Source organism: Canis aureus, chromosome 5, assembly GCF_053574225.1.
Source record: "Canis aureus isolate CA01 chromosome 5, VMU_Caureus_v.1.0, whole genome shotgun sequence".
Taxonomy (NCBI): Eukaryota; Metazoa; Chordata; class Mammalia; order Carnivora; family Canidae; genus Canis; species Canis aureus.
The window spans coordinates 32,130,583-32,157,772 of NC_135615.1; the positions used below are offsets into that span (position 1 = coordinate 32,130,583).

At 43.5% G+C, this 27,190-nt stretch overlaps 1 long non-coding RNA gene across 1 annotated transcript; it reads right to left on the reverse strand.

The window, feature by feature from the left end:
* Positions 1-10,754: 10,754 nt before the first annotated feature.
* LOC144313912 (uncharacterized) lies at positions 10,755-25,672 on the reverse strand. Its single transcript, XR_013379562.1, has 3 exons — positions 19,921-25,672; positions 18,976-19,174; positions 10,755-13,871 (listed from the first exon to the last, which is right to left on the reverse strand). It is a non-coding gene; the product is annotated as an uncharacterized LOC144313912 (long non-coding RNA).
* Positions 25,673-27,190: the final 1,518 nt, after the last annotated feature.

The following is a 27,190-nucleotide window of genomic DNA, read 5'->3' on the forward strand; positions in this document are numbered from 1 at the left end:
CTTCTATGCTTATCACAGGATGCTGTGCCCATTGCCTACTAGGATTAGATCAGAGAGTTTTCCTTCGCATCACGAAGTCCATGGGACAGGTTATTCATTCCCAATAGGTACAGAAGAATCAAATGGGTATGTTGCAAAGCTTATTGCTTATTTTTTTTTCTTGAGTTCCCTTACCTACTGGCAGCGGTTATGATTTATGCATCGAAGCACGTAGCAAAAAGGCAAATAACGGAAATAAATAACCGTATAGCTCATTGCTTGGAATGAGAGCTTGACGCAGGATCTCCATGTACCTAACATAATTTGCTTGAACATGAAGCAGGGAATATTTTGTACCGAGACTATATGAAGAATCCCTTTATCTTTATGGCTTTGAATAACACATTCCTCCTTACCAGAATGAAGTGGACTTAAAGTTATGAAAAAATTAAAATTAAATTCAAAACTTCTATACTCCTTTTAAGAAGGGCTCTCTGCATAGCACCGCCGCCCCAACAGGAGGAATGAATCAGCTAAAATAAATGAGGTTTCCAGGGGATCGAGATGCAACGTGAGCCTAGTATTTCATTGTCTGGCCAAATATTTGTGGTGCAGATTGGAGTACAGACTTAGGGGATCCAACTTTAAATAAATAACTCGTTATCTAAAACTCCAAGGCCTGCAAGATTCAGCGTGGACTTTCCCATAATAGGCAGCAGACTTTCCTACAAGAATCTGGACTTGGGTCTGTTCTGAGGCCATAAATCCCAGGAGCCTGGTGCATCGGCATGCAGATTTCACCAACAACACTCCTGCCTTTCTCACAAACACCAGACGCCAATGAGCACCAGAGACCAGCAATGGGCTGTGCGCAGGATGGGGACCTCTCACAGTGGCCTATCGGTCTCAGTTCTCATGGCTCCTTCACGATTATTGCTGATTCATGAGGTTCTAAGGTGCATCAGCATGTTGAAGGGGTTGAAGGGGTTTAGAACATACCACCCTGAAATATACCCTTTGGGCATACTGACTACTTTGAGCTAAAGACCCTAGAGAGCCTGCATATTCAGCAAGGGCTGGCTGGCCTCCCTTTCTGTACCCAAAAGCAGGTCATCAAATTTTCCACTAGAAAGTCCCTCCCTGTCCCAGGAAGAGCAGTGCATTCTTACCGATGCCAGAATGGGACTGCGTAAACACACCTACTAAATGACCCTGATCATCCTGGAATTCCCCACAGACCTCCCCACGGTTGTCCCACAGTCAGCCCCGTTCTCGTGTGACATCCCCAGAGTTTACCATTCTTTGTGTAAAATGTATGCAAGCTTTGGGGCCTAAGGGCTTCGTCAGATCTTCATTTTCCTTCCGAAGTCTCCTCTTATGGCAGGGAAGTTCTTGGGCCATGGAATCTGCGAGGGTAGAAGGAAGCATTTCCTCTCCTACAAGCTTATCTTGCAAATATACAGCCCTGAGTCAAAGCTCCATCAGATTACTTCTCGCTGGCACATTCCTGACATTACTCTTTCTAATGTGGGGGGACTTCAAGGCTCCGTGAGCAGGGGCAGAGCCCTCTCCTCTGACATCCACTCCATGACATGAACAAGCCTTCAAAGACCAGTGTTCAGGGCCTGGTCAGTTCAGCAGAGCACATAGGAGAAGCTCAAAGAAATATTTGTTGAGCAAATGCGTGATCAATTAATTCTCCCATACAGAAAAATCAGCAAAGAGAGGGAATCAATCTGTGGGGCTATGAAGCAATTTTTAGCAGGCATTGCTTTGTGTAAAATCTGCCTAAAATGCTCAATTTACAATGAAAACAAAATTTCATGAAGTTATTTCCTGACTGCACCATGTGCTACTTCAGAGTGATACTGTGGAATATTTTTACTGGGATTTTTTTTAAGTGCAACATAAACAAGAAAGAAGAAGAAAACTATGCTTCTCTTTAAAAAAAATTATATTCAGTAATAATCCTGAGTTTGTAAGATGGCATATATATTTTTTTGTCCCCAATATCGACATAATTAAAGTTGATAACTTTGTATTTTGATGCACAGAGATGTTGAACAATGTGAACTACTCAATGCCCAGGCATCCAGCTCAACAGATAGCAAGCGGTCTGCTAGACGTTGGACGCTGTGTGACAACGTGACAATAAGAAATGCTTGTTAGTGCTTATTTAGGTTTGAAAAACACTATTAGAGATGTCACCTCATTGCATCACTATGAGGACCTTGTGAGCTTCAGGGAGTAGTTAGCCCAAGGTCATCCGGCAAGGAAGCCACAAAGCATTTTGGGGAAGATGACCTTGCCTGAAACAACCCCGCTGTAGGTACCCACTGTGTCAGGGCAATCGGATGTTCAGGTTTCATTAGGCGCCCGGGGGGGAGGGGGGGTGAGGTGGTGTTGGATCGAGAGGGTCTCATGTGCAGTGATACTGAGGAGGGAAAGCGCTCTCTTTCTGTCCTACAAAGCATTGGTGAGTGGCTGCCAGGCTACTACCAAAAATCCCCATTCCTTTGTGTGCAGTGCACTTTGGCGAAATTGAGTTTACTGACACTCTCCACTGGCAGGCCTTTAGAAGAGGAGCAGAAGGCCCTCGGGGAGGTGCACACTGTGCCCTCTCAGGACAGAGAGAGACACAAAGCTGGTGCTTGCACTGAAGAGATTTGTGGTGGTGCCAGGAACTCGGAGCTGTAACTCATTTCCATAAAACCCCACATGTTTTTCTTACAAACGGGTGGGCCAAACCAGCATGTTCATTGTTTATACAATATGTGTAATTTCTCCCAGTAATGAAAGATGACACGCCGCCAGCAGGGAGAGGAGAGCCCGTATGGTGGGAAAGAGCACTAGTGCAGCACCCACGAGCCCTGCGGCAGCCATGGGAACCCCTGCGTGCGTGGTCTGCCCCCTGGGACGCAGGTCCTTTAAACTGCCGATGGTGGTAGTTTAAAAGAAAATCAATGGATAGCATGAAAACACACATGCATTGTTATTTTTCCGGAAAAATACCTCATAACTCAACTTAAACCCACTTCCCCTTGTGGAACTTTTGCAATATATACATACATTGGTAATATCTATAATGAAAATGCAATCATAATTAATTGCAAAGATAATTGTCTCCTGCTAGAACAGATCATAAATATAACTCTTATATAATATATTGTATAATAGATATGAAGTATCTTACCTATTACCATATATTATTATATAGTATATACATTATTGAGCTGTATTATGTAATTTATATCTTATATTTTGTTATACCCTAATGACATATAGGTCATATTGTATATTTTAGCATGATGTGTGATATAATATGTAACAATTTATGAGATATTATATGTATTATATATTTCATATAAGATATGATGTGCATCTACTATGATATACACAGTCCATCATAATATAGCTTGTATATTATGTGCTACGTCATAACCTACATTATATGTAACGTGCAGGATGCTAGGCGGTAGTATGCGTGCTGCGGTATATGTCTTGCATAGATAGTTTCCCTATTTAGTGTACGTGATTACAGCACACGTTACATATCCGCCACCTCACAAGAGCCCTTGGGGTGGCTGGCCACCCCTAGGAAGCTGTTGGCCTCGTCCCCCAGCTCCTTGCCAGGGTTATGTTGCACTTCCAGCAGTGAGGGCCTCCTCACCCCACAGATGCACCACCGCACCTGCGCCTGTCCCCTCCAGTCCATGGGGGTCGCTGTGTCTGATTTATTTGCCCTGCAGCCTCACAGAGCCTCTCAAATCGTCTCAGCGCAAGTTTAACTCAGTGTGGAAAATCGGATTGAATTTGTTAAAATTTTCATCAGCCGACCCCTTTTCCATGAAGCCCCCACGCCTCCACTCCGCCTACCTCGACACATGTGGGTGGCTTTCGGCCAGTCCGTCTGGAGAGACTGCCAACTCGGAGGGTGGAGTAATGAATCGCATCCTAAGACCCATGAGAAGCTCAATATTCAAAAAATTAATATATTTTCAACAATCAGGGTCTGAACACGGCTACACTGTGTTCGCCTCCTGGCTGAGATGGGTATTCGTGTCCCAGTAAAACTAATTCGATGTGAGATAAGAGGTTGAAAATGTGAGCACGGGCACAGAGTCCAGGGCAGGGCCTCGAGCACTCCCCATTTCTGACGGGCGCCCCAATAGTGAGGCACCCCTCATAGCCCCATGTGACTGCTTCCCAGCCAGGGCGGGGCCTACCCTCCCTCTTGCAAAATGGTTTTGCCTGTAATAAAGCATCCGGGTGAGCCTTTTCTCTGCCAAAGGGGGTCGAATCCCACCTAAAGCATCTAAGCTCGTAGTAGAAATTTCTTATTCTCCTCGTAGACGGGTCCACAAAACCTACCTTTGATACTGAACATATTTAAGCAATAAGGCCAAATAGAAATAAATAAATAAATAAATAAATAAATAAATAAATAAATAAATAAAGGCATCTCTGCACGTTTTTACCGAAGAACAGAGCAGGAGGAGAGGGGTGCAGGCTAACTCTCAGGCGCTGAGCAGAATCTCAGAGGAAGACCGCTCTAAAAATACCAATGTGACTTTCCCTCTTCATCTAAACCTCGCTAACAGGCTGTTAAAATTCCATCCAAGTGATTGACATATTTGCAAAGATTATTATATTTCTCAGCCTCGTGGGAGGCCCTGACTGAGGAAACAGTAAAGAGGCTCCTTTTATAATAAAGCCTCCAACCCAACCTGGGAAAACGCTGCGTACTCAGGAATACACAGGCCCTGCTTGGAGGTGCAGGGTCCTGCCCAGAGGCCCCCGGGGCAGCCAGGGTGCAGGGTACAGGTGCAGGGTGGGTGTGCGGTCACTGCCAGCCCCACTGTGGGCCTCCTTCCTCGTAGCCTAATTGTTCTGCTCCTCTCCATGAATCGGAGCCACTTGGCCTCTGCTCCTGGCCCTCGAGTCCCATGCTTTCCTCTGCAGGGTCACCTGATGCCTGCCCGTAGTGTGTCCTGAAAGTTAGCGCCCCTCCCCTGGGATTCCTGCCCTGCGCGCCCTGCTCCCAGGGAATGTGTTTGACAACGTCAGGCACCTGCTGTTGACCCGGAGGGAGGAGAAAGCACAGCCCCCTGGTGCTCCCGCTCTGTCCTGTTTCCCTCGGCTTTGCAGCCTCTCCTCGATGGAACGGTGGCCGCTGGCCCTGGGGGAGGGGGGACAGAGCTCCCGGTGGGGCCAGAACAACCGCACAGGACGACGGATGTGGCTGCCTGGACGGAGGACTGACGGGGCCGCAGGGCTGCAAAGTCAACCTTGTAGGAGTCAGTCCAGGTGATCCATTAGTGAGAAGCCGAGTGGACGGGTCTCATTTCGAGACAGAGGGCAAAGAAGCGCAGGACACACTTCTGGACCCCGGTTTTCGGAACACGGGCGTTCCCTATTCCCGCACCCCGCATGTCCTGTGCCCCCGTCAGGGTTAAGGCAGTAGGTCAGGGCTTCAGGGGATGGGGGAATGAAACAGAGACGCTGCTTTCCATGAGCCAACAGCACAGTGGTGCCAGAGCAGGGTTAGAACAAGAGCAAAGGCACAAAAATGTAAGCAAATAATTGGAAATTACGTGCAACAGGAACAGAGCACGCCAGAGAAGCAAGAAAGCTGACATCCTTTCCCCAAATACAGGCACACGGATTCTCTACACACAAGATACCAGTATCTGATGAAGTATTTCAGTCGTTTAATAATACCGGTAATTTACGTCGGGTTAATAGCTATACGTGGGGCACATCGCTTCAGATCTCTGGTTGCTCTTGCCTTCTCTGAATATGGAAGTTGAAAGGTACAAGCTCCAGGTCCCTCGATGACATCGTGATTCTAAGATTCTAGGGTGTTCTGAGCAGAAATAATAGAAAGTGAAGTAATTATCCCCATGTAATTACGGTGTCATTAGGAAGCAGGTGATGGGAAGGCAGCAACGGGCTGCCCTACAAGAGGCTCCAAAATGGATTTCGAGTTTGGATGAGCGCAGCGATCGCCAGGCCTTGTTATTCTGTACCCCACTGTCTGCTAAGTGGTCTTCAATTAATTGCATGAAACGCTGATTCATCTGCTGCCAAAGACCTCATTCAGAAGAAAAACGTCCGCTCGAGTCAAATCAACTGAAATTCTTCATAACGTGGCGTGCTGGGGCTCTCCTTTTAGGATGGGACATCTAAGGAAGTTGAGAACCCATTTAGCTGACTTCAGTAATGCAAGGATTCCGTTGTGTTTCTTGGGACGGTGCGCACGTACTCACTTGGCCTCTGGATACTTCTGTGCTTGGAGTTAGTCATGTTAATTTCAGAACATCAGGGCATAGAGGGATCCACCGGAAAAATTGCAACTTTCGGAAAGGAAGACTTTGATTCTCCCCCGACCGAGAATCAAATTAGGGGAAGATATACTTCTTAATGACAAGAAGATGTAATTATGATCTTCAATAATAAAAAAAAAAAGTGGGATGCAAGTTTGCCAGAAATATTAGGATCCAATAGGAAACTTCCAGAAACTCTCTCTCATGACAGATGACTGCAAACCCCTTCAGGACCTACTCAATATCGCTGTTCCCTTTTGTCAGTCAAGCCGTTTTGATAGAAAAGCCTGAGAGGCATTGCTTGATTTACTCATTAAAAATATTAGTTTGTTTATAATTGCCAATGCCTGGAGGCCTCCAAGGTGCCCTTCAGTGGGTGGACAGGTCATTAAACTGTGGCCCATCCAGACAACGCAGCACGAAGAAGAAACCAGCTCTTGAGCCATGAACAGACGTGGAGGAAACATAAATGCATCTCACTAAGTGAAAGAAGCCAATGTGAAAAGCCTCCATACTTCATGATCCCAAATATAAGACATTCTGGAAAAGGCAAAACTATGGAGACCATAAAAGATCAGTGATTGCCAGGGGTGGGAGAGGATGGATGGACGGTGGAGGATTTTTACGACAGTGGGACTAGTCCATGTGATAGCACATGGTGAACACACGTCGTTATACACCTGTCCAAGCCCCTAGAATGGTCGATACCAAGAAGGACCCTTCATGAAAACCATGGATTCTGGGTGATGATGACATGTCAGGGTAGGTTCATTGACTGTAGCAAACGTACCACCTGGTGGGAATGTTGATAGTGGAGAGGCCGTGGGAAGACAGAGGGTACATGGGAGGGTTCTGTACCTTCCCCTCAATTCTACCGTGAACCCAGAGCTGCTCTAAAACATAACGTCTTGATTGAAAAACAAAAAACAACCCAGGAGTGCAATACATGATGAGGACGAGAGCCTTGCAGTGTGAGGTCACAGCTCTCTGGCTTTGGAGCAAGCAGCCTTCCCCGTCCTGCCAGGAGATGGGGGGAAAGGAGAAGCTCCCCTGGCTTGTCCCAGTGCCCACACCTGTGGCTCACTAGCTGACCTTCCAGGTGCAGATTCTGAGCATCCACCATGGGTCAACGTTCTGAGGTGGAGGGAGATCTTTTTAGGGCCTGGTCAGTAAAACCACCCGAGGAAGGGTACTCTGCCTGAGGCTCAAGGCACTGCCAGATGGTGGTTCTCTGGCTGGGGCCATCGGCCAGGGTCACACAGCTGACGTCCCACACTGCATGGAACCCAACCAAAGGAAAACAACAACAATAATTTGCTTAAAAGACAAATTATGTTTAATATTAAATAAAGACCATCTTATGGGGGGATGGTGGCTGGGATGTTGTACACAGCATGATGATGAGGAACCAGATCTTAGCTCTAATGTAGATGCAGGAAAATGTCTTTGAAGGATGGATAGAACAGATGAGAGCCTTTGAGGGGAGTCTGTATGCTTGACTCTGGTGGTTTTCTGTCAGAAACCATCCTCATGGGCAGCCCCGGTGGCGCAGCGGTTTAGCGCTGCCTGCAGCCCGGGGTGTGATCCTGGGGACCCGGGATCGAGTCCCACGTCAGGCTCCCTACATGGTGCCTGCTTCTCCTTCTGCCTGGGGCTCTGCCTCTTTCTCTCTAGCTGTGTCTCTATGAATAAATAAAGTATTAAAAAAAAAAAAGAATCCATCCTCACCCCTACCTGCCCTCTCTGCACCCATGGGTCAGAGGGGAATGGGAGTCAGAGCCCTCTGAAAACCCCAGGCATGCCAGGTGAGGACAGGCAGGTGCATGAGGTCACAGCTTTGGCCACATGGCTTCTGTCCCTCGGTGTCTCTCCTGCAGGCGGCTACCTCATCTCAGCTCATCTCTCCTCAGAGCCCCTGTGCTGCTAATAAGAATGCCCCAGGCCAGGGTCGGATTGGGCATTGCTCTTGGTTGTTGCTTCCAGGCTTCGTCTCATTCGGTGGCTCTGAGGATCATCCTCCAGGTACACTTGCCGCCTCAGCTGGTGCAGGCTCTGCCACTAAGGATGTGTCTAGACCATCCCTGTGCAGCCCTGCTGGCTTCATTAATGACACAGCTCATACTGTGGTGGAATGTCAGTCACCTCTGACTTTACTTCCAACTGTGGGGAGGCATTCTGTGATGTGCAACTCTTGAGAATACCTTTGTGTTGTGACGGGAGGGGGTGAACTGGCCATGTTAATTCTCATTGTCTAGTTTCCTTATGGGGTCCTTTCTAATCACCAACCCAGCCTAACAACCCCTGTGTGGGGCTGCAAATGGGTGTCAGGGGTGGGGGCGGGGTGCCGTGGGTCCCTTGAAGGAGGAGGCTCCCATGCTGGGCCCGAATGAAAGGTGTCGAGTGGAGAAGGGGAACCAGAATCCAACACAGCAGGAAAGATAGGGCTTTTTATTAAAAAAAAAAAATTATTGCCAGAAATAAATTGGCTTCTTTGGAACCGTTGCTAAGAAGTGGGAAGGGGTTTAGAAGTCTTCCAGCAACGTTCACCTTAGAAACAGCTCAGGAGGGAAACCCCTGTGTGAGACCATTGTCTCCACTGGGTGTATGATTGCTCTTCTCCACCTTCCCCTTCTGCTTTCCACTTCCCTCCAATATTATTCTACCTCTTTGTCAATGAAGCATTTCTGGGTTTAGAAAGTGACTTCCCAGATATATGGGTTTTTGTGGGGTTTTTGTTGTTGTTGTTGTTTTGGGTGGTCCTTATTGGTGTCATTGTAAAAGTGAGGAAGCATCTGAGGCTGGAAGAGGAGAGTCCCCCAGACGGCTGGCAGATGAAAAAGCAGAGAGGCAGTCTGAGCCTCTCAGTAGTACTTTCCCCTAATACTTTTGTAGGACCCTTTGCCCCTTTGCTGAATCTTCCTTGAACTAAAAAAAAAAAAATTCTTATACTTCTTCTATCCTTATTTACTGCTTTTTTGGAACTTTGGGATGTTTTGTTTATGCAGAACTTGCTTGCGGATCCATAGATTATTGAGTGGAGCTGCCAAGTCTCTCCCCGTCCCACGTCATGTGCGTACATACTTGTGTGTGTATATGTGATGAGTGTATACATGTTAGGTGCCTGTGAGTCTTCGTGTGTGTACATACATATCTGCACATATACACGTACTTGTGTACATATGAACACACACGCATAGTCTCAGGGAGTTTTGCCCTCAGCACTCCTGACATCACATGAGGCCACAAGACTCTTTGTTCTGGGGCTGTCGTGTGTCTTGTAGGATGTTCAGCATCCCCCGCCTCTGCCCTCTGGATCCCGTTGCTCCCACTCCCCCCTTTCTGACAAAAAGGATCCCCCAGACATCGCCACCTGTCTCCTGGGGAATAGAACCTCCCTGCTCAGTTGAGAACTCGATACACACGCATACATTTCCTTTTCCCAAGAAGCATTCCTGAAATGCAGAAATGCTTGTATCGTAAAAACAAATGAAAATTTTGATTCCCATCACTGAAGTTGCTGTTGAAAAATAACAGAAATAGTGAGGGTTTAAGCATTACTTTGTCATCCCATTTCTGACAGACCACATCACAGCACGGTCACCGCACTCAGACCACCTGCCATTTTGACCAGATTTTTATGATCCTAAAACCACTGTTTGATCTGTGTTTCAATAAAATGAATAGCCCCCAATATAAAAAGGGAATATTGTTCTACATGTTATCTCCAGATTTCCTTCCAGCTATTTTTGGACTTTAACCAAGTACACATGACTGTCTTGTGACTCTTTTTATTAGCATACCACTTCATTTGTGTCTTGAGATCGGTGAATTGTCTTGAGATTAGTAGAAAATATCTCTTCAATCAAAGCTCTTATGACTAGTTTTATTTTTCAAATATAATCATAAAGCCCCCGTGGTTCCCAATCCCTGCAGTGAACAGACCCGGGGGTTCATGGTGTTGGATAAGCCCAGTGCAGTGGCAATGTGGTGTCTGATGTGCCTGCAGATGGGCAGCCTGTTCACCAGGGGTGTATTAGCAATGGCAGTGAGCTGCCATCCTCCCCATGACTCCTTAGACACCAGTGGCCATTTCTTTGCATGCCCTATCACTCAGCCTCTGCCTGGACAGATTCCCCCCATGAGGACAGGCTTATTCAGTCAAACAATCCCACTGAATAATTTCTACCTGCCAGTGTCCACTCACATGGCAGACAGATGATCAAGGCCCAGCCTGCCAGGAACCTCATGGTGGATGTGGCATTGAGCTTCCACACCATCTAATTCCCCCAGAGTGACAGTTTGACCCAACCCCTAACCTTGTAACTCAGTACTGTTCAAGGATAAACAAGACTGATATTCTAGAGATAAAAAAAAAAAAAGTATTAAAACAACCAAGCAAAGCACCCTAGGTTGTTCATCAATAATGTTGTTGAGCTCCAAAGTTCTGACCGATAACATCAGCCAAGAAGAGTAGGTGGAAACAAAGTCATCCAAGTTCATTCTTTTTTTTTTTTTTTCCCAAGTTCATTCTGAAAGTAGGGTGTGGATAACAAAATCAAGCTCAAGTCGATAACAGTCTGTAACCCAGGGTTACAGAAGGGAAGGGTCTGAGGAGCAGCAAGGAAATTGGGGTCCAAGTGCTTAGCACAGAGTAAGCCCCAGGTCAAGGCCCAGAAGTGACAGAGGGATGCATGGGGACTCTTGAACTAGATGTGGCTTTTGACCTGACAGACGGCCCTACTTATCGCAAATTCAGATGCCTTCAGAGGCCAATCTGTCAATGTAAGTCAGAGTGAGGATAATGTCTCTCTTAGTCTGTATTTCATTTTACCAGTTTGGATTACGAGTCAGACACTCAGGAGAAGGGTTTTGTAGTAAAAGAAAGGAACATAGCAGCCTAATGGCCGATGGTAACTCATGTGGGACTTGGCATGGGTGGCCAATGGTAGCACCTGGAGAAACCCATCCTTCCAGGGCGATCCTCACCCAGCTCCAGAGCTAGTGGCCAGGGGACAATGCAAGTTCCCCCAAAGAGTCTGGCCTGGGATTTCTCCATGTGTGGCCATTAACTCAAAATCCTTTATAACTCTGTAAAGGGAAAACATGTCGTCAGGCATCCACCAGAACGAGCCCTCTGGGTCCTGCTCCTCAGGTAGCCCAGGGGAAAGCCCAGGTGAGTGGAGGCAGCATGTCACTTCCACTTCCTTCTGGAAGATTGCCAACCAGAGACCTGTATCCTTTGGTTCCAAGTCCTAGACTCTTGCCACAGTGTCCCAAGATGGTGTACTGAGATGTGTCCAAACCATCATCTGGTCTAACCAATCATCTCCTAAAAAGTGGCAAAGCTCTATTCATGAAGGATCCTTTCCTTTGATTTGCCACAAAGCCACATTGGAGTTCAGGATTTCTTCAAAACCTGCATTGAGAGCTCGTTCTCCAGGGCCTATCCTGAATAACTTTGCTTGCTTAGAATTTTGAAAATACGTATCACAGAAGTTCAATGACTGTGTCTATCTTTATTCTGTACCCACTCTCTAGCTTTGTATACACACACACACACACACACACACACCTTGCTTCTTCATGAGAACTACATTCTGCTTGCGTTGAAGGAAGGCCTTGTGCACATGTATGCATGCATGTGCGGTGTTTGTAATGCCTCTGAGATAGTTCAGAGCAAAGAAATCCACATAGCAGCACTCAGTCGATGCAGTAAATGCTACATACAGGGGCATAGGGACCATGGCACCAGGATCAGATCATGCCTGACTAAAAGAGCAAACATAGGCATTTCTCAGAAAAATTAATATTTTGGAAGAGTTATATGCCATGAAAACATAAAAGTCACTCTAACGAGGATACAGATGAGTCATGTATTGTTTTCTTTCACCAAACACTAAAAGTTCAATGTTCAAAACTGAAATAAGTCATGATTCCTGCCACTGGCTGGTGAAATTAAATGCGCTAGTTGGCCCCAGTAGGTAAAAACTGCAGCATCCAAGTAAAGCTCTAGTGCTCCCTAGCCCCGTGAGTGACAGATCCATTTCATAAGCTTTAGAAAATATGAGATTCGTTTGTGCACTAAAATCTGATCGTGATCTTCCCACTGAGGCCTTCGGGCAACTCTAGACATAGAATTATTATTCTTTAAAGATAAGGATTTGGAACAAGGCAGGATGATTCTGTGCTTCTGGGGAGACTGAAGTCTTTGGCATGTGGTGTGTGTTGAGTCTTGCTCTCGGACAATGGGCAGGAGGTGGGAAGCGGGATCTGACCCCTCTGCCCATGTCGCAGGCATGAGCTGGGGCAGATGCACCGCTATTTATGATGCATTAGCACAGGGCTAGCGACCAGAAGATATGGATCATGGTTCTTGTTCTATTGCCACAAATATGTTATGTGACTTTAGAAAATTTCAGAAAATTTCTCATTCTTTTTCTGCCTTCTCTGGCTAATGCCTGACCTATATAGCTCATGGAATGGTTATGGGAAGAACATGTCAATGACTCTAGAATAGCAGACAAATTGGTCTTTGTGCCATCTTATTCTGGTCTCATCCTCTTAGAGGTATTAAAACATTAGAGAAACAGTATTTTTATGAATCAAAAAAAGTTCCAAAGGAAGAAGGATGTACCTATGAACACCAGTGACTGTGGTGGGCAATATGATTGCAAGTGATAATTATGACATATTAGAACATTCAATCAATATCTATTTGCTCACTTTGGGCCAGGCTCTCGGCAACACAAAACAAGACATATATGTTTATTTTTACATAAATAATGGATCAATTAAAAAAACAGGTGTTAACTTATTTGTGTACACCTCATTTCATCACATTAAAGACACCATTGATTTTAATGTATGACATTATTTTCTATGCCACACAGATCTTTAAGTGGTCAGCATAGACCTGCCTTTGTAGAGACTTCTAAAAAAAATTAACTGAGTTTTTTTCTCAAGAATGCAAGTCCTATTTCTGCAACTGCGGTTTCTGACAGTGTGATCCTGGTTTCAAGTGTTCTTGAGCTCAAGGCTCCATGTATGTGAAGCCACTGACAATAAAACTACTGAACAACCCGTGATGTGTTGAGATCTCTTCCCCGACCCTGCTCCCAAGGCTGACCTAGACACTGATCCTAATTCTCTCCTAACCGGACTTAGGCACTCATTCCCGGAGGTTCCCTCCAATTCTATTTCACTTCTCTACCTATAAGATCGGGTTTGTCAAATATTCGACTAAGTCAAATATTCACTAAATCCACGTGTCATTGTAAATTCAGCTCTGAGCGCTGAGAAGCAGCCCCAAGGTGAGCTGTTGAAAGTAGAAGGAATGGGAGCAAGGGCTTCAGAAAGGAGCCCCTTCCGGCCACCCTGCCGAGAACCACCTGAGCTGGGGACACAGGGATGCTTCCAGTCTGTCAACGTCCCAAAGGGGCTCCCCGTTCCCGCGTGGGTGGGGAGTGTAGGAGTCTCGCCTGATTCTGCAGTGTCACATACACAGCAAGTAAGTGCTTTTTGCCAAGTGGCCTCTGTCTTTCATGCTAGAGAGAGAGTGAGTTGAACCTGCAAGAGAAAGAGGAGAAACCCAGCCAGGGTTTGCACCTGGGGATGCTGTGCCCATGGCCACACCACAGCACCGCATCTACTGCAGTGTCATTTCTAAGAGGAGCGCAAAGTACACCAAAGTCCAGACACTAGAAAGCACTTGTTTTAAGGAACTACTCATGAGTTTCCTGATAACAAAACAAAACAAAACAAACAAAAAAACAACAAAAAAACAACAAAAATAGATTCCCTAGTGAATCTAGGGATGTCAGGCAAAGACCACAGACATGATTTCCAGACCCCAAAGCTAGAACCTAGTATGACACTTGAATGTGAAGCCCACCTGACATATTCACTCCTCCTGCAAAAAGGGAAAGAGGAAGAAAGGATGAAGGGAAGGAGATGGGTAGGAAGGAGAGAGGAAGAAAAGAAAGAGAAAAGGAACAAAATTATGCTATAAGAAAGAAGATGTGGTCTATGTATACAATGGAATATTCCTCAGCCATTAGAAATGACAAATACCCACCATTTGCTTCAACGTGGATGGACCTGGAGGGTATTATGCTGAGTGAAATAAGTCAATCGGAGAAGGACAAACATTATATGGTCTCATTCATTTGGGGAATATAAATAATAGTGAAAGGGAATAGAGGGGAAGGGAGAAGAAATGGGTAGGAAATATCAGAAAGGGAGACAGAACATGGAAGACTCCTAACTCTGGGAAACGAACTAGGGGTGGTGGAAGGGGAGGAAGGCGGGGGGGTGAGGGTGACTGGGTGGCGGGCATTGAGGGAGGCACTTGACAGGATGAACACTGGGTGTTATTCTGTATGTTGGCAAATTGAACACTAATAAAAAATAAATTATTTTAAAAAAGAAAATATAAAACATAAAAATAAATTAAAATAAATTATAAATATATATATTAAGTGACTATCAGGAAGTACCTAAAACCTAACATCCTTTGCATTTTCTAATCCCATAAAATATAAATAATTACGATTCCTTAATGGTTGTACACACATCATTTGCATCACTACAAATATCTTCTGAAATCTGGGTCAAGACAGCTCTCCAAACATTTTTCTATTTCCTGCCAATCTGTGCAAAAGTAATCCGTGACAATACCATGTGTTTATCACTCAGTAGCTGGAGGTCCTAGAGGCTCAGATCACGACGGGCAGAAATATATGGGAGAAACTTGAAGGTCCTCTCATGTGAAGAATGTTTTCTCACTGGGCAGGAAAGTGAATTTTTTGAAATATCTTCTGGACTGTATCAGTACTAAGAATATTGGAAGTTAAGTGCTTGTGGAGTACTTGACATGGCATGGGCTCATGATAAACATTAAGTGAACAACCGTGACGTTTGTGTTTAAATTCAGGCAGGATCTGAGCTATCCAATTTCTACTGGATAGCTACCGTTTCTGTATGGCTATCTAAATCTTTAAAAATTAAAAATTAAATAAATGTTAATATTCTGTTAACATTTCCTCAACCAGCCACACAACCACATGTGGGTCTTGGCTGCCAGATTGGGCATTGCAAAGGTTCCACGGGTCCGGATACTGACTATCCAGGTCCCCCCACAGCCCACAAGACCAGCACGGCTATCTGGCATTACACTCCTGCTTCTTTTTACAGAGAGTCTCATTTTTCTTATCACATGCCTCCCCTTAAAGTTTGTTGTTTTGGATAAGAAAAAAACAAAAAACAAAAAAACAAAACAAAACAAAAAACCATGCAGCCCTGCAGGATACTGAGCTCCAGTCGGAGCTTTTCCCACCTCCGAATAGAATAGAACTTCTGGGTTGATTCCAGAAGGTCCTGACTCTCCCTATCCAACACCCGTCACCCCAGACTTCTTGTTTGTAATGGGTTTGCTGATCTGTTGATGTTTTTGGTTTTCTCGCTGGCATGTTGGCTTTCTATAGCTACTGTTTTCTGAGAGCCTGAGAGTAAGTTCCAGATCTAAAGGTTGTATTGTAGATTCTAGAAGCTACGAGATTCAGTTGAGTCTGTTGTGACTTCTGCCTTTTATTATGATTTAAATAATTCCCTCAGAAGAGCATTCATGTTATTCAAGGTCTTCACTATGTTTTACATGATTATCACTCTTGTGAAGTCAGGAATTCCTTCTTACCTTTTCCTCCGCGCCACTGGAGGATGTATTTTAGTACCACCTTCTGTTGCCGGCATCCCACTTATTTTTAACTTTCAAAGCAGTAGCACATGCATTATTCAAAGCTCTTGCTAGAAGATTTGGGGCAGACTCTGCTCTGGTGATTGCCTTTGAAAGCTCTGAGTTGCCAAGCACTGAGCAAATCTCTTCTCCGGTTTGCTTGTGTTTTTATATATCATTTCCATTCGCGTAGTAAGTGTAGGAATCATGATCACAAAGAATCATTAGTGTGACCAGACACACGAACTGGCGCTAATCATTAATTCGTAACATCTTGTTTATTCTTCTGTCTCATCAAGTGCTGCTGGGCGTGAGGCTTTAGCTTTCATTCGTGACTTTGTCCACAGGATAGAATGAGTGTAACGGGTCTCAAAGTGTTCTTCCATTTTCCCACCCATAAAAGAAGATGATTAAACAATACATCGGTTTACTTTCGTCCCCAGAATACCTATCAAGCTATGAAAACAGCAGCACATCCATGGAGACATCTGGTGATGCGAGCGTGGCGCTGGATGCAGGTGGCTGCAGCCGGGGCATCCCTCCCTCTGTCACTGTGTGGTCTCCATGGAAAGCGTGTGCCTCGCTGATCCAGGAGCACCATTTTGGTGAAGGTCAACAAGTTCCCAGAACACGGCTCAGGCTCTCACCCAGAGCAATCATGACATATTTGCTTTTTGAAACATCCAAAGCAAGCATGTCCCTTCATCGGTTGTTATTTTAGTTCCAACTCCGATCAAAGTGACTGTGTGGGGCAGCCTCTAACAATACAGTCCAGTCACTTTCATTAATTTCGTTTGGGAATGCGTGGCTTCCAATACAGAAAGGAATATTTTCTTTTTAATGAGAATTTTAGAAAATATATATAAAGAGCACCCTATAGACAGAGTTCATACTGATTTACCCAATGTCACACTGGACACACGCTAACACACGTGTGGTCGAGTACAGGCAAGCCCTTCTCATTGCAAACTGTCTCTGGAGCCACAGGTCCAGAGTGAATTGTACTTCCTTGTCGCTCTTCTTGACCTGTTTTACGTAAACCCTTCAGAGCCCATCCTGGTAACTGCCGTTGTCAAAAAGGTCCCTCAGATTTTCTACGTGTTTTCACATTTCTTCAGTCAACACTTCGGAGTTTGAATAATGGTGCTTTCCGCTACTAGTTTATTATCATGGAAAGATTACTTAACCTTGACAAGTATCAGTTTGCCCATCTCTAAAATGGGGATAAATTGTAACTAGTAGGTAGGGTTGTCATGGAGACTAAATGCAATAATGCGGTTTCTCAGCACGCACCATTAAAAATGAGAGTGTTATGTTATTATTGTTATGATCATTCGAAGTTCCCCAATCCTGAATGTAAAGAAAATTATTTGATTGTGTAGTGGTTTGCTAGATGCAAATATTGCCCCAGTCTGATTCATGTCAGTGCTGTTTATCCTGTCTTGCTGATTTCAGTGAGGGGTTTGGAAGCCAAATTCTCTATCCAGGTTTCCTAAGTTCAAATCACAGCTCAAAAGCCTATTGACTGATGGCTGCAATAGACAGATAAAGTCCAAAATCCCAGCAGATCCAGAGTTGAAATCTAGGTCTTATTCACATCCTGCCCAAAGCAAGAAGTCCCGATTTAATTGGCAGGCTCTTTCCTTCCGGGCAGTAACTTGGGGACCCAGGGTCCTTCCATCTTTTGTCTCCACCATCATCAATGTGTGGCTATCAATTAAACAGGTTCTACTGCATCACATGAGCAGAGCAGGGAACAGGCCACACTTCTCCTGGGAGTTTGCATGGTCCAGACTTGGAATCACTTCTGCCAACGTCACATGGGCTGGAACTCAGCTCTATTGCATATCTAACTACTAGAAACACAACCATGTGCCAAGAGCAAGCACATGAGTTTGGTAATTACCCAGCAACACTGTCTAGCAGAGTTTTCTGGAGTGATGGAAACGATCTAGATCAGTTCAGTTGCCCACTAGCTTCATGTGGCTATTGAGCCCTCGAAAAGCATCCTCTGTAACTGAGAACCAAGGTTTTACTCTTATTTGATAGCAATTAGTTTTAAATAAGCTTGAATATCCACATGTACCAGTGTTTCCATACCGGACAGAGCAGAAGGCTCTCACACAATGATCAGTTTACTTCTGAGGTTCCTTATCTACAAAGTACTGAATCACAAGCATATGTGTTTCAAAAGTTAACTGAATTGAATGAGTAAATGCTCAGGTTTATGAACACACTATATCACAAGCCTACTTTGAAGAGCCTTCTCTGTCGTTAGCATATTGCTGCCATTTACAGACCCCTGTATCAAGTACAATGGTCAAGAGCAGCAAACTGTCAGGGTAGACCCAAATTTGATTCCTAGTTTCTCAGTGTATCCATTGGGCTTTATTGGGAAAAAAAATGACAGGGGATCCCTGGGTAGCTCAGCAGTTTAGCATCAGTCTTCGACTCAGTATGTGATCCTGGAGTCCTGAGATCGAGTCCCGCGTTGGGCTCCCTGCAAGGAGACTGCTTCTCCCTCTGCCTGTGTTTCTGCCTCTCTCTGTGTTTCTCACGAATAAATAAAAAATAAAATCTTAAAAAAAAGAAAAAAATGACATAATTTTCCATTTGCCTATGTATAAAGGATACAATAATTCCTACTGTGTTTTTTAAGGATTAAACAAGATAATATATTTTTTAATCAACAGAGTTTAACTATTATTTCTCACCCCGTATAAAAGGCCCCTTAATTAACATAAATCAAATGGTCACCTGCATAAACTAATTTCCAACTGCTTCAACACTTTGCAAATAAAAGCCTGTATTGGCCACTTTGATCTGAATTACTCTGTACTGTTCTCTCAGCATAGTGATGATAACTACTAATTTTAAACATCTGGAAGGACCTATGTTTTCAGCAAGACCTTATGTTTTTTCTCTAGAGTTGTCCCTCACTTTCTAGGCTCACAGTCCATCCATGAGTTGTCCACTGAGGATGGCATAGAAGCTGTTAATTATTTCTTTCTGCTGCATGCGACTTGTAATGCCAGTGTGGATGCTTGTGCAGCTCCCTGCCTTCCTTTCCCATGGGCCAACAATGCAATTCCAGTCCATAGTCTCAGAAGGTGGAGTCATGATTTTTGTCATGAGTAGGCTGTGAAGGAAGGTGAAGAGCAAAGTGAGCCATGATGTGTTTGTAAAGATGAGAATGAGCAAGATGATCACACATCTAGAATACAAGCCAGGGAGCTAAGATCATTTTCCATCCCCAGGCATTGAACTAAACAGCTTTCAGGAAATATTCAACAATCCTTTGAGGAGACATTTGGGGTGAAAACTGTAGTGGGGGCCCCACTATTTATGTACACCCCTGCTTCATCTATGTAGGCAATTTGCACAGGTGAAGGCACATCCTTAAAGGTCCAGATCCCATGCTTCTTGTTCCGTGTTAATGAAGTTCATGATGACATGAACAAATACTCCTAGGACCAGCCAAAGGCAGGCAACTTATCCATTCAGGAAGTTTCAGAAAAAAATTAACAATTCTGATACAAATAATAATTGGTTTATTATTCAGGATCACTGCACATCATTATATATCACAATTACACTGGTTCATATCATAATTACATGATTATATATATTTGAGGTAAGAGTGTTCTATGATGTAGTAACACTGGTATGGCCATGTTCAGGTAGTTGTTTCTTGAGCCTCTGTGCTGGGATTTCTGTTTCATAACCTGATGACTATTGGAATTGGCGATGTTGATTCCAAGATATACTATATTAATATCTTTCTTCAGTATCATACTCTCTGTCACATTTAATAACTAGCTTTTCAAATACAGGCCACTTAAAGAATTCAGATTGAAATTCACCTGAAGAGTGAACAAAACTTACTAAACTTTCTTTGGTTCCAAAGCACACACACCCTCGTGTGCTACACTCAACAGACACCACCTGGGAGGTGCTCGCTGGGTGCGAGGGGGAGGAAAGAGCCTTCAGAAGACATAACGGTAAGCAATTCAAAATAGTATCAGGAGTGAGATCTTCTGTGGCTGTTTCTGGAAAATAAAATCAACATTTCCAATCAAGGAGAAAAAGCAGAAGTCTTGAGTGAAGACATTAAAGCCCCGTAGAATAAGCCAGGAATGATGTGCACAATGTTGGGCTCAGTAAAGCTAAATACCTTTGCAGATGATTCAGGCCCACAGCAAAGCTGAGGCATCTAAAAGTAACATGAGCCATTGACCGCAAATATGCTGCAGACCTATAAATGTGACTTCTGCTGCATAGAAAGATAAAAGAAATTATAACTAAAAGAAAAGCTGTACAGCTTCCCCATGGCTCTGGGCTTAAAGTCTTATGCCCCCCTTTTTTTGTTGGTGGTGAGGTATGATTAAGAGCACCATGATCTGTCAGTCATCTACCTTCTCTCTTCCCATTGAACCCACCTACTAAACCAGGTGGCTCAATTTACTCAGCCTGTAGGCTTCAGTCTAGGCCAAACTAGTTAACATTTTCTTTCTCCTCCACAAACCTAGGGACCTATTCAGACATTTACACCTTATACTATTGACACCCCTAAGTATCAAAAACTCTGTAGTTGAGTTGCCCGCTGTACTGTACACAACTCAGAAGAACAGGGATGCTATTAGCCCTTGCTAATCTCTGTTAGAAAATAAGGCCATTATGAGACCATGGCCCTCATGGCTGTTCAGTTTCTCCATCGGTCACTGTTTACTTTTATAAATCCAGAGACAGCATTAAGATACAGAAAACAGTGTCTTGGAGGATATTTGAAGAGTCTGGCACCCAATTTAAGATGAATTTCTCAGTTTTCCATCATGAGCTTTTAGGAAATGTTTCAACAAGATAATCAAAGTCCATCTTCAGAACATTATGAATAAAGTCACTTTTTACTCTATGATCTTCATGTTTACTCTTTCTCCATCCTCTATGGCCCCAGATTCAGTCTTCATTCATTCAACAATCTTCCATCGAACATGGTCCGGGAACCAGGCTCTGGGAAGGGAACCAGCTGCTGCCGTGATGGACCCTTGACCTAACCTGCCTTTACCCTGACACTTGCCTTGCATCCATCCCACTTGGTTCCCTCTTGTTAGTCCACACTCTTCCCAAAGCCTGTCCCCCTGTGAATTGTACTTACCCATGTAGTTTTAAAATTTATTTGTTTGTATACATATGTTCTGCTACTCCCTTTGTGCCTAGATTCCAAAAGAATTTGAGGAGATATGAGTTCACTTGTTAGTGTCCCATCCCACCAAATTCCTGTATCTGCTTTTCAGTAATGGGCTTGACAAAAATTATGAGGGGGACAGAAATCACTGTGCTACTCTGTGTGAGTCATTATAGAAACATGACTTTTATTTTTTTAAAGATTGTATTTATTTATTTTTGAGACACACACACACACACACACACACAGGCAGAAACACAGGCAGAGGGAGAAGTAGGGTCTCAGCAAGGAACATGATGTGGGACTTGATCATGGATCCCGGAATCATGCCCCAGGCCAAAGGCAGATACTCAACTGCTGAGCCACCCAGGCATTCCAGAGACATGATTTTTAAACCTGCTACAGCTTGGTAAAACAAGTAGAACTATTTCTGCTTTACAGATGAAAAAAACAACAATGTGAGATCTGCTTCCTTACCAATTTTTCAAATACACAACTCAATATTGTTCACCATAGGCTCTATGTTGTATAGCAACAAATTATCAGATTGTATACATTAAATATATGCATTTTTGTATCTCAATTAAACCTCGATAAAACTTCCAAAAAGAAGAATATGGCACTAGAGTTCTACTCAAAACAGTTTCAAGAAACACTAAATTGGCTTCATGCTCCAGATTCAATCTTTGGAGTAAATGTTTGCTCTTGAACTTCAGAAAAACATCAATAAGTTTAATTATTTTTAAGAACATTTTGTTCTGTTTTTGTTTGTGAGAGCTCTTTAAAAGCAAATGGTCTAAAATAATTGAAAACACACTATAGATAATGTTCGTCATATACGAGATAATATCGGTACTAAATATGTTCAAATGCATATTTAGAGTGAATAAATCAAATAATAAAACTGGAAAAAATGCTACATTGTATTTCTAAGACCATGCACTTTCTTCCTTGCTTGTGAATCTGATAAATGTGAAAGTTGAAAGGATGACAGACTGTCTTTGTTTAAATATTTTTTTAATGTAAGGAATAGCAAACCAAGGTAATGTGATGGTAGATTTGTATTATGGCAAAAGAATGTTTCCTATCCAGAAGCTTTTTATCTTAAGTCCCAATAGTTCATTTTTGCTTTTGTTTCCCTTGCCTTCATAGAGGGATCTTGCAAGAAGTTGCTGTGGCCAACTTCAAAAAGGGTGTTGCCTGTGTTCTCCAGGATTTTGATGGAATCTTGTCTCACATTTAGATCTTTCATCCATTTTGAGTTTATCTTTGTGTCTGGTCCAGTTTCATTCTTCTGCACGTGGCTGTCCAATTTTCCCAGTATTTATTAAAGAGACCGTCCTTTTCCCAGTGGATAGTCTTTCCTGCTTCGTCATATATTAGTTGACCATAGAGTTGAGGGTCCATTTCTGGATTCTCTATTCTGTTCCATTGATCTATGTGTCTGTTTTTGTGCCAGTACCACACTGTCTTGATGATAACAGCTCTGTAGTACAACCTGAAATCTGGCATTGTGATGCCCCCAGCTCTGATTTTCTTTTTCAATATTCCCCTGGATATTCAGGCCTTTTCTGATTCCATATGAATCTTAAGATGATTTGTTCCAACTCTCTGAAGAAAGTCCATGGTATTTGGATAGGGATTGAACTGAACGTATAAATTGCCCTGAGCAGCATTGACATTTTCACAACATTAATTCTTCCAACCCATGAGCATGTAATATTTGTCCATCTGTTTTTGTCTTCCTCAGTTTCTTTCAGAAGTGTTCTGTAGTTCTTAGGGTATAGATCCTTTACCTCTTTGGTTAGGTTTATTCCTAGGTATCTTTTGCTTTTGGGTGCAATTGTAAATGGGATTGACTCCTTAATTTCTCTTTCTTCAGTCTCATTGTTAGTGTAAAGAAATGCCACTGATTTCTGGGCATTGATTTTGTATCCTGCCACACTGTCAAATTGCCGTATGAGTTTTAGCACTTAAGAAAAAAACTTCTGCAAAGCAAAAGAGATAGTCAACAAAACTAAAAGACAACCTGCAGAATAGGAGAAGATATTTGCAAATGACAGATCAGATAAAGGGCTAGTATCCAAGATCTATAAAGAACTTATTAAACTTAACAGCAAGGAAACCAGCAATCCAATCATGAAATTAGCAAAAGACACAAACAGAAATTTCATCAAAGAAGACATACACTTGGCCAACAAGCACATGAGAAAATGCTCTGCGTCACTCACCATCAGGGAAATACACATCAAAACCACAATGAGATCCCACCTCACACCAGTGAGCATGGGGAAAATTAACAAGACAGGAAACAACAACTGTTGGAGAGGATGTGGAGAAAGGGGAACCCTCCTGCACTGTGGGTGGGAATGTGAACTGGTGCCGCCACTCTGGAAAACTGTGTGGAGGTTCCTCAAAGATTTAAAAATAGACCTGCCCTACGACCCAGCAATTGCCCTGCTGAGGATTTACCCCAAAGATACAGATGCAGTGAAACGCTGGGACACCTGCACCCTGATGTTTATAGCAGCAATGTCCACAATGGCCAAACTGTGGAAGGAGCCTCAGTGCCCATCGAAAGATGAATGGATTAAAAAGATGTGGTCTATGTATACAATGGAATATTCCTCAGCCATCAGAAATGACAAATACCCACCACTTGCTTCAACATGGACGGAACTGGAGGGTATGATGCTGAGTGAAGTAAGTCAATTGGAGAAGGGCAATCATCATATGGTTTCACTCATACAAGGAATATAAGAAGTAGTGAAAGGGATTATAGGGGACAGAGGGAAAATGAGTGGGAAAAATCAGAGAGGGAGACAAAACATGAGAGACTGACTCCTAACTCTGGGAAACAAACAAAGGGTAGTGGAAGGGGAGATGGGTGGGAGGATGGGATGACTGGGTGATGGGCACTGAGGGGGGCACTCTATGGGATGAGCACTGGGTGTTATATTATATGCTGGCAAATCAAACTCCAATAAAAAAATATACAAAAAAGTAAAGTCTGTTTTGTCTGGAAAAAAAAAGTTTCTCTGAATCTCAAATCAGAGGTTAATTCCAATTTAGCTATAATTGGCCTATTATTCCATTCAAATTGATTTCTTTTTCCATCATCCTAAAAATACATCCATCCTTTCTGATGAACAAGACTTGACTTGAGATGTTGTGGTAATTCCCAAGTGATTCCTAGAGTCACAGCCTTCCATACCAGTAGGACCTGTGCCACCCCATGATTTACCTTCCTGGGTGAAGTGCACGGTAATGGATAGGAGCTGGTCTGGCTCAGTGACAGGGATGGTTGGAAAGACAGAGCACCAGTCCATCACAAAAGGGTTGAATACTCTTAATTCCAGCCAAGTAATTTTGTGTGAGTATGGAGGCCAGATACCAAGAAGCCAGAAATCCAAAGCTCTATGTGAAATCTCATGATTTTTTAAATGTTGGTGTCCAGCCTAGATTTAAAACTGTGTTTGGGCCAACAATGTGAAAAACATTGTTTGAGCCAACTATGTGAAGCCAAAATTCACTGCTGAGCCCGGCCTGGGAGCTACCAGTTTGTGACTTGGATGTGGGAGCTCTAGAGGGTCTCATTATACCTACCGTCTATGAAACATTGCTCCCTGGGGTGACTCCCTTGGCAGTAGGCCAGCACCCAGCAGCCAGAGATGGTCACCTGCACTTACTGTTATTAACTTCTCTTGGCCTTGGAAAGGAGAAAGTGGCCCAGATCAGAGGTGAGGCCTTCCATGTAATTTCTCTCCAGAATTGCTTAGGTCATAGCGCACATCCCTGTGCATCTTTTCTGTCAGAATGCCTTGCCATGGAACTAAGCCATGACTAGACTTTGTAAATCTTTTTACATATCCAACAATAAAACCAAACAGAACAAAATGTTTTAAATGCCATAATTATTAAAGCACATTACCTAGTCACACCTGATTACCTCAAGGGCAGTCAGACTGCACTCAAAACAAGCAGGAGAATTCTCTGCCCTGAGGGTACTTTCTCAGACAGTCTGAGAAGACTAAAATAGGGAAGGTTAAGTGAAAATGCCTTCTCAACCACACAAGGGATTAAGTCTATAACACATTGCTTTTGCTTTAGTAATGATAAGGTTGGGTTGGTTGGTTGGTTTTCATTTCTGCCACATAGTTCAAAATGCCAAATATCATGGCAAATTAGCAACTTTTGCTAATATCCTAGTTGATTACAAGATGTTATGCACCACTTAATTAAGATTTAGAAAATTAAAAAACATGAAATCAGATAAATGCAAGAATTTTGGTGTCTGGAACTCCAGTTATGAAAGACAGGTGATGAAAGGAATCAGGGAAGTTCAACTCCTCTTAGCAAATATTATTTGAGCATGGAGCATATGCTTACTGTGGTGAACATGGTGGTGATAGGAAAGAATTACGATTCTGCACATTCATTAGGATAGCTTGTAACATAGGAATGGAGATCTCTTTTTCAAAACTCCTGAGAATATAATACAGACTAGAATCCCAGAATTATGAAGGTTCCAAGGCCAGAGACAAATTGCATTCAGCTTGAAGGCTGATGGGACTCAGACTCTGAAGCAGCCCACTGGAGCGGCTGACGGTGAAGCACAAATTGAAAGATGCGTGAAAGTATTAAGGCTGTATCCTGGGAAATAGTGGGACCATTAGTGGAAGCAGAAAAGTCAGGGCACAAGGAGTAGATTCTAAAGGAAATTTTGATTTTGGCCCTCATGAATCTTAGGGTAAAAGCAGGTCATGCTGGAGTAGATGCCAAAAAGACCATTAGAGGTGTGCAACTTGAGCTCAAAAGACCCCAAAGCTAGAAATTTGTACTGGAGACTTGTCTGTGGAGAGAGGATAACTAAAGTATTTTGCCTGAAAGTTATCCTAAGGTCACGAGAGAAGTTTGAAGGAGAGAGGGCGAAAGACAGCTGAAGCCAGAATTTTTAAAAATAAGTTGTTTATTTGACAGAGAGAGAGAGCGCACAAGCAGGGGGAGTGAGAGACAGAGAAGCAGTCTGCCCGCTGAGCAGGGAGCCTGATGGCAGGGCTCGATCCCAGGACTTTGGGCTCATGACCTGAACTGATGGCAGATACTTAACTGAGAGAGCCACCCAGATACTCCGGAAGCCAGAATTTTTAAAAAAGCCTTATATTAAAGGTCAAGCAAAAGGGGGACACGTGGGTGACTCAGTCAGTTAAGCAACTGACTCTTATTTCTGTTCAGAGCATGATCTCAGGATCATGAGATTGAGCCCCTAGTGGGGCTCCACACTCAGTGGGGAGTTTGCTTGGGATTGTCTGTCTCCCTGTCCCTCTACAGCAAACCCCACCCTGTTCACACACTCTCTCCCTCTCTTAAAAAAAAAAAAGTCTAGAGAAAGAAAGCCCTAGGAAGCAATACAAATGAAGGAAAACCAGGAAAATATGTATTTTGATAGAAGCTTTAGGACGGAAAGATATCCAGAAGGATCTGGGAACCAAAACATGTCTAATACTGTCAAATGTTGCCCAAGTTCAAAGACAACAGAATTGCTTACTTTGGTGAACAGAAGGTGATCCTTGATAAGGGAGGATAAGTGATTTTAACAGCATTACAGGGAGAAACTTTACAGATCAAAGGACAAATTATAGATAGAAGGAGTAGGCACAGTAGAAAAGAATAGCCAATTTTTGGGGGGAGTTTGACATTGAAGAGAGTTTTTTCTGTTGAATGATTAGTGAGGTCAAGAGAAGATTTTGTCTTCTTTTTTGTAGGAGAGAGAAGACAAAATGGAGAAAAGGTAAACCACAAAAGAGGAAATAACTGGTGGGTAGAGATTCTGAGGATGAAGTACATTTCTTGGAGGAAACATGGGAAAGAGAAGGATTATTTCCTCTACAAGAGACAGGAAGTGAGAGAGTGTACAGAAACATAGGCATCTGAAATAAAGATGAGAAACATAAACAACTCTCAAAACAA